Here is an 8,605-nt window from a genome sequence, read left to right as displayed (position 1 = left end):
GCAGGTAAAAAGTGACATGAATCCTTTGAAATGCCATTCAGGTTCTAGGATATTTATCACAAGGAAAGGAATGGGATGCTTAAAAGCATTTATTCATGTACTGCTTAGGAAACTGCAAAGGTTCCAAACAGTTGTTCCATAACTAAATGGAAATATATTTGGAGACCTTTAAGTTAATTAATAAAATGTAATAGAGCGTGCCAATCACTTGGTATTTTCACAGAATTCTCCCGCAAACATCTTAAAATACCTCTCTCTGAGTGTTTCAGTGTGTTGTCAAACTCTGTGCGCTCCTAGATTTTCAACATTTTCACCCACTAATCTTACAATAAATTATTTGACATTTTCCAATTCACCACATAATCAGTTGGTTAAGTGTGGACTGAATATTGTCATTGTACACATGTAATGCCAGTTTCACAGTGGTCTAGGAATGTGTCCGGATCCTTATATTAACCAAATAATTACATCTCCTTGAGCTTTGGTTTCTTTATCTCTCTGAAGATGAGGTGAGATATGTTTCTTACTAAATTTCTCCGGGCTCAAAATTTCACAAATCATCTTTATCTCTCCAATTAGAATTTCTTCACATAAGATCAGGAGTATTGGTTTTATTTATTTTTCAAAAAATTATGCTGAGAGTTTTGTCCCCCAGATACTTTAGAAGAACGCAGCTATCTAGACCACCAATTTTAGGAACACCCAAAATTGTTTTGGTCAGTCTCTTCTGGGGGCTAGAACTCATGTCTGCTCTTAGACATGGGCTTCTCTTCAACTGTTTCCATCAGAAGCTGCAAATGGTTGGGCAATATGAGTATAGTTTGGGAGTTTAGTGAAAAGCACATAAAATCTTCTTTAAAACAGAGCTAGATTAGTCATAAACTTAAGTTTATGAACAAAAGTTTGATTGTATTGTTCTATCAATTGTAACCTATTATCTATCTATCTATCTATCTATCTATCTATCTATCTATCTATCTTCAATATATCATCTTTCAAAAATATAATAGAATATCTAATATCTTATACAACAAATCAAGCAACACAACCTACAAGGGTAAACTATGATAATGAACATGAAATGTACTTTGTTTTCTTCAAATAAGAATGAGATTGAATTTACAATAAGAAGACCAAAATGTCTATGTGGTGTATAGGTTGGAAAGAAAGAATTGATGACTATGAGTTCAATAGCTATATTAATATTTACTTTTTAACTTACAAAATAAGTAACATATTTAATTGTTTTGGGAATGATTATGTTTTATAGAAACAGTAGACTATCATATAGAGTATAATGGCGATTATATTTTTGTCAGATAGAAGACATGGATGTTCTATAAAGTAAAAATCAGTATAAGTAGAAATCTGTGTAGCGAGGTAATCAAAAAATACTGTTTGCTCTATACTACACTGGAAGAAAATAAATCTTATTTATTTGCGTAAATATGTAAGAAATATTTAACGACATGCAAAAATCTTGTGCATACTGTGCATTAAGGAATTTCTTCAAAAATATTTCAGGCTATAGTTTAGTCAACCGGGTTTTCAAACTTTGTGGATATGAAATTTTTGATTTTCCTATTAGGGCCGAGTTATACGTTATACTTCAGATTTATTTTTAGTTCTGCACACACAAAAAAGAAAAAAGTTAAGAGTAGACTTTTCTGATAGACTTTTCTTACATTCCCTTCTTCTTAATAGAGTTTTCATGCTCTGGAGCTCAGGATGTGTCATTATCATAGCTGTATTTCATTGAACATAAACTCACACAATGTATTAGTTTACTAATGTAAAGTATGGGATGTAAAGCATGGGTTGTCCTTATCTCTTGGTACATAGATGCATCCTATAAGAATGGATCCTGCTGAGTAGGGGATAAGGGTCTGATGCAGAGGGGTGGGAGAAATGTAGGTAGGGGGAATTGGGGCTGGTATGTAAAATAAAAATTTATTTTAAATAAAAAATTGTAAATGGAAATATGTAACTTAATCCTTATGTTGTTTCTTTGACTAAAATGTCTCTTTCAATTTCAATGTAGATGAGCTTTTATGAGGTTAAGAAGTTCTTAGCTTCAATTATAAGCTTTCATCATTGTTTTCTTCCACATTGTCCAGAAATAGTGTTACTTTGTGGAAGACATACCTGTAGTTTAACAGGACTATATGCTAGATACTATACTATTATTTAGTGAGAAGTAGAACAAGTAATTATGAACTCAAATTCCTTGCTACTTTGACTAACCCATAGCTGACTCAACCTACATTTTCTCATATTAATGCAATTAATCCGGAAGAATTCCAACAATCCAGTCCACGCAATGCGTAATTTCTCAGCATGTTGCTTTCTTTGTCGATTCTTGAAGAAACTAAGACTTAGTGTGATATAACACTCTTATGAGAGACTTTCTTTAATATGATTGCTGTATATTAATGCCTTCAGTTGTATTTTCACATATTAAATAAATGATAATATTATGTCATTCCTATGTGCATAATTGACACTGTCTTGAACATTTGGAGTGTTTTAGATATTTTAAACTATAACTATTGTTAAGATAAGCCACTGACTTTCTCCTATTTCATATCCTTGTTGACATTGAAACTTTTAGAAACCACAGCTTCTTCTAAGCTTCTCAAACCATGGAATTTAGGTGAACAATAGTGAAGATTATAATGTTACCATTAACTATTGGGTCAGCCTCGTGGAAGTGTAACTTAATAATGGCTTTCCATAAAAACAGTGTCTGAAATAATACATTTGACTCTGCCAAAAGTTGTAACTCAACACTAGGTGAATGATACTTTAATGTTATAATGTTAGTTTATAGTCCATGGAAATTAACAGACGTTTTATAAAATGAGTTTTAAATTACCAGTCGATTCCACTGCCAGCCTATTTATTCTTGTGGAATCTTTTCATTGCATGATTTATTTCTTGCCTATATTATGCATATATACACAAGTGGAATAATGTAAGCAAACTCTCATGAGTGAGCGTCATTTTATCATCATCAACTAACCTCAAGGGACTGATTAATGGAACTGTTTTTGGTTTTCTCTACAGCTACTGGACCAAGCAGAACTTAGAGACCTCATTAGCTTCAGAATGAATCTATTAAATGTTAAGTGAAGTTATCAAAATTCTCTCATTCTCCAATTGTGATGCTTATTTCATACTCCATTTTTGCCAAGAAATACAGTTTGGAGTCTGTGCAATGATTTAAATAGACTTTTAGAAAGTGGTAAAAATGAGACCACTTCAGGAAAATGCTACTCAACAATTGAGCCTTCATACAGAGACCATTATCCACAAGGCTGTTTTTGAATGAAAGATGGAGATTTATAATGTAACCAGACTCATTGTTTCATTAACCTCATGATGAATCAGTTAGTCATGCTTAAGTTAAAAAAAATTAAAGTATGATCACACACACCCAATTACTGTTCATGATGGAATCTTTCACTGCCAGTTCGTTTTTATTTTATTTTTTTTCTTAAACTTGTTGTGTCCACATACAACTAACTGAGATACCATATAAATATGTACATCCTGTCATTAAACATAATTTTAGGAGAGTTTTAATTTGTTCACACAGAAAATGTCTGTGTTGAAAAATCTGGAAACATTTTAATCATACCAAATTTATAACATGAATTGTTGCTCTGAAGCCTAGAGCAGCATTGCTAGACACACACTCATTTCCTTTATGGATGTTTATAATCAGTATTTTATTAAAACAGCACATTTATGTATTAAATAGTAGATTCCAGGGCAAGTTTAAGTGTGAAAAATAAGCATATGACACTATATTTTGCCTTGACTTCTTATTTAATTACCCAGGGAGGTCACAATGACAATTATAGGCAGGACCACATGGATACCCCAGCTGGCATGTCACAATGACAATTATAGGAAGCACTGCATGGATACCCCAGCAAGCCTCTGCTCTACAGATACATTATGGTTACTCTCACCTTTGTAGTTATATGTAAGATTTGATAGGAAAAAAAATTCCACATATGTGAGTTTGATTTCCTCACATGAATTTGAATTTTTATACTTTTATCTACATAATAGTTAATATCCTCAAAAAAGAACTTCAACATAGGGAAAGATCACTAATTTTCAAGAAAATTTCATAGAGCAAACTGGTGAAACATTCACTGCAGTGTATGTCAATGTGATTATGACAGAGAAAAATTTAAATTGTAAATCACATAGACTCAAACATGCACATGTGTGCGCACAGACACTCACATACACACTTTAACACTGCTATTGAAATTACAAAAAAAAGATTCATCATTGAAATAGAAAGCAGTTAAAGTGAACTCCAGAAGTAAAGATAGTATATGTATGTGTACAATTAATATGCCGTGTGTGTTTGTGTGTGTGTGCACGTGTGTGTGTAAGTATATAACTTGATGAATCCATTATACCTGGTATTAGGAGGCACAAGTCATTTTCAATCATGCCAGTTTCTGCCTGATTCAATACTGGTGCATGTAGTCTGTTCCATATTTTCAAAGGATACTCCTCTAGGACAACAATCAAACAAGCCTCCACAGATGAGGATCTTCAGTATGAGGAGTCTCTTACGATGATACCTGAAATGATGGTACACTTGAGAACTGATCTGTTACCTTAGAGAACATTTTCTTTGCATTTTTGATCAAGTCAGCAAATGCACTCTTGGGAAATAAAAGTCCCTTCTTGTCCATTAAAAGTTAAAATCACTTACAAAATTTTGATTTCTGTTAAGTAAATAAAAATGTAAAATGGAACACTTTAAAAATCTCATACATAATTAGAAAATACAGACATAAGCATTAATCAAATATGTGAAAAATTAAAGAATTTTTGAATATCACAATGCTGTTTTACACCTGAATATTTTGCTGAAATTCATTATTTAATTTGAATTATCTTTTTCCTGTTTTTCTTCTTTTTTATTTTTTACTTAGAATAATGGTAGTAGGTTTATTTTATTTTATTTTATTTTATTTTACTTTATTTTATTTTTTGCCAGAACCTATGACCTATCTAGTCTCAGATTTTTGGTTTAATTTACAAAGTCAAATGTAAGTTCCATTTCATGGAGTAGGCTGCAAATCTTATAAAAATGGTTGATTGTTACTGTAACATCTGTGCCTCTATTGCACCAGTGAATCTTTTTTTAAAATATTTATTTATTTGTTTATTTATTTATTTACTTATTTATTATGTATACTATATTCTGTCTGTATGTATGTCAGACCTCATTACAGATGGTTGTGAGCCTCCATGTGGTTGCCGGGAATTGAACTCAGGACCTTTGGAAGAGCAGGCAGTACTCTTAACCACTGAGCCATCTCTCCAGCCCCAGCTGTATGTCACAGACAGGTAGGTGGTTAGAATGGTGATTGCTTTCTTCTCTGGTACTGTGCAGAACCTTCCAACGGTATAAACACTACTAAAGAGATGCGAAGCTTTTTGTGGGTGTCAGCTTGATTTCTCAATGTTTGAGGAAATAACTAAGTATTATTTTCAAAAGTACAACCTTACTGTCAGGTTGACTAGGGTAAAAAGTAGCCTTGGCAATGGCCATGATGATTAAAGGGTATTTATGGTACCCCTATGTTCAAATATTCAGCAAGACGTAACAAATTCTGGGTACTTGGGGGTTGCTTTATAGCATTTGATGTCTAGTTAGAGTATTTTCTCTTCCATTATATAATAAATCCATTCAAATTCCTTTAAAATACTTTAGGATGACTCTACAATAGTAGATTCCCATATGATGTTAGTTGCTCCTAACATTTCTGACTTAACTCTGCCCTTCAATCCCATTCTCCACTTAATCTTTCTATTGCTTGAGGAGTGCTGAGTGCATATGTATTGCTGGATATAAATAAGAAAACCATCATCAATAAAGCTTTAATTATCTTCTTACAAACATTGTTTATGTAATAATATTAGTGAGTACTTTATTTTCTTCAGTCCTTGTTTGTGTTTAAATTGAGTTCATCTTTAAATTACTTGGTTTAAAAATTTAGTAGATATTTCTACCTTGTTTTCATTAAATATTTGCAGAAAAGCATATAACCAAAGGAAAAAATAACTCTGCTTTTTTCTTCAACCATGAAATCTACAATGATCAATCAACTCCGCTCAATATAGCTTCATATTTTATGACAAACTCTAAAGATTTATATAGGGACTATTATTTGATGTGAGTTATAATAATGCAATATGATAAACAGGCATGTATTCTCCAATACTTATTTAAAATAACAGAATAGTATCAACTAATGAAATGATGTCTCCACACAAATGCATTGCAAAGTGTTTACATGGACTCCATAAAGTAGCTTATGGACATAGGCTAGGCCATTTTGTCTTTCCCTTTACCAAATTATAGCTGTCACTGCCACAGAGAAACCATGAGAGGCTTTGTAAATTTCTTCAGTCTAAACAGGGTCATGATATGCTCTAAGTAGATCATCTGAAAATTAAGTTTATTTTCATATTGTTAGATTAAAATTAACAGCACACATAATTATTCCTTATTAGTTTTAAATTAAATGAAGTCAGATGTCGTGTTTAGCTTTTTTGGTGAAATTTCTGGTTAGCTGTCATAGTAAAGCTAGGCCAAGTTAACAGCAAGAAATAGGAGTGTCTTATTTAGATTTTCTATGACTTTGAAGAAACACCATTACCATCGTAACTCTTATAAGGGAAAATATTTATTTGAGGTGGAGGCTTACAGTTTCAAAGGTTGGTCCATAATCATCATGGTGAGGGTCCATGTAGGCTGAAATAATGCTGGAGAAGGAACTGCTACACGTTGATATGCAAGGAATAGGAAATAGACTGTCTCATGGGGTATGCCTTTAGCATATATGTGACCTCAAGCCCACCTTTGCAGTGACACATTTTCTTCAACAAGGGCATACCTCCTAATAGTGCCACTGCCTTTTAGGTCCAGTTTTTTTTTTTTTTTTTCAAACTACCACATTCCACAGCCTGGGCTGCAAAGGGTTATAGTCATATACTAATGGAAAAATTCATCAGTCCAACTTCAAAAGTCCACATAGTCTATGACACTCTCAAACTTATTTAAAAATTCAGTGTTGGGCTCCTGCTCTCACAGCCATTGCAGTACATTGAGCTCCATAGAGACAGCCGGGGCAAGCGAGAGCAGGACGGGCACTGGGCGATTCTGTGCCTCGCGGACAAAAATCAACTAAACACAGGCAAAGGAGATCCTAAGAAGCCGAGAGGCAAAATGTTCTCATATGCATTCTTTTTGCAAACTTGCCGGGAGAAACACAACAAGGAGCACCCAGATGCTTCTGTCAACTTCTCAGAGTTCTCCAAGAAGTGCTCAGAAAAGTGGAACACCATGTCTGCTAAAGAACAGGGGAAATTTGAAGACACGGCCAAGGCTTGTTATGAATGAGAAATGAAAACCTACATCCCCCCCCCAAAAAAAAAGTGGAGACCAAAAAGAAGTTCAAGAACCCCAATGCAGCCAAGATTACTCCTTCGGCCTTCTTCTTGTTCTGTTCTGAGTATCGCCCCAAAATCAAAGGAGAACACCCTGGCTTATCCATTGGTGATGTTGCAAAGAAACTGGGAGAGATGTGGAAGAACACTGCTGCAGATGACAAGCAGCCCGACAAAAAGAAGGCTGCCAAGCTGAAGGAGAAGTACAAAAAGGATATTGCTGCTTACAGAGCTAAAGGAAAACCCGATGCAGTGAAAAACGAAGTGGTCAAGGAGGAAAAGAGCAAGAAAAAGAAGGAAGAGGAAGATGATGAGGAAGACGAAGATGAGGAAGAAGATGATGATGAATAAGTTGGTTCTAGCGCAGTTTTTTTCTTGTCTATAAAGCATTTAACCCCCCTGTACACAACTCACTTCTTTTAAAGAAAAAAATTGAAATGTAAGGCTGTGTAAGATTTGTTTTTAAACTGTACAGTGTCTTTTTTTTTTTTTTGTATAGTTAACACACTACCGAATGTGTCTTTAGATAGCCCTGTCTTAGTGGTATTTTCAATAGCCACTAACCTTGCCTGGTAAAGTCTGGGGGTTGTAAATTGCATTGGAAATTTAAAGCAGGTTCTTGTTGGTACAAAGCACAAATTAGTTATATATGGGGACGATAGTTTTTTTTGTTTGTTTGTTTTATTTGCTGTTGGATATTTGTTGTTAATTTCTCTCAAAAATTATTGAAAATTCTTTGCCAATGTTCAGTTTTTGTCCATAATGAGGCAAATACAGCATTAGTAAAAGGAAACATAATTTCTGTTTGGTCTATTCTTGATAATAGATGAAATCTCGATTTTCCTTTCAGAATCAATTCAGAAAACTTTTCTACATAGGTCTTTATTTACTCTGAATGTTTGGTAAAGGTATCCTTTCTAAGATGTTATCTTCTTTCTGCATAACAATTCCTGGAGGAGAATTAGTCAAAGGTATAATGACGAGGATACAATCAGGTTCTGAATCCAAGAAATCCACATGTACATCCTGTAATTACTTTTGTCAACAGTCAATTCTCTCTCAGCCTCATCTGCTTATTTTCCTGGACTCTTTAAATTTTTATCATCTTGTAATG

General features: G+C 33.7%; 1 pseudogene; it reads left to right on the top strand.

Moving 5' to 3' along the window:
- Positions 1 to 5,398: 5,398 nt before the first annotated feature.
- On the top strand, positions 5,399 to 7,842 carry LOC126499401 (high mobility group protein B1-like; annotated as a pseudogene).
- The last annotated feature ends 763 nt before the right edge of the window (positions 7,843 to 8,605 follow it).

The sequence above is a fragment of the Alexandromys fortis genome, unplaced genomic scaffold (assembly GCF_014885135.2).
Source record: "Alexandromys fortis isolate MF-2015 unplaced genomic scaffold, M_Fortis_MF-2015_v1.1 scaffold_11, whole genome shotgun sequence".
In the NCBI taxonomy this organism is placed as follows: domain Eukaryota; kingdom Metazoa; phylum Chordata; class Mammalia; order Rodentia; family Cricetidae; genus Alexandromys; species Alexandromys fortis.
This window is presented reverse-complemented; position numbering and strand designations above follow the sequence as displayed.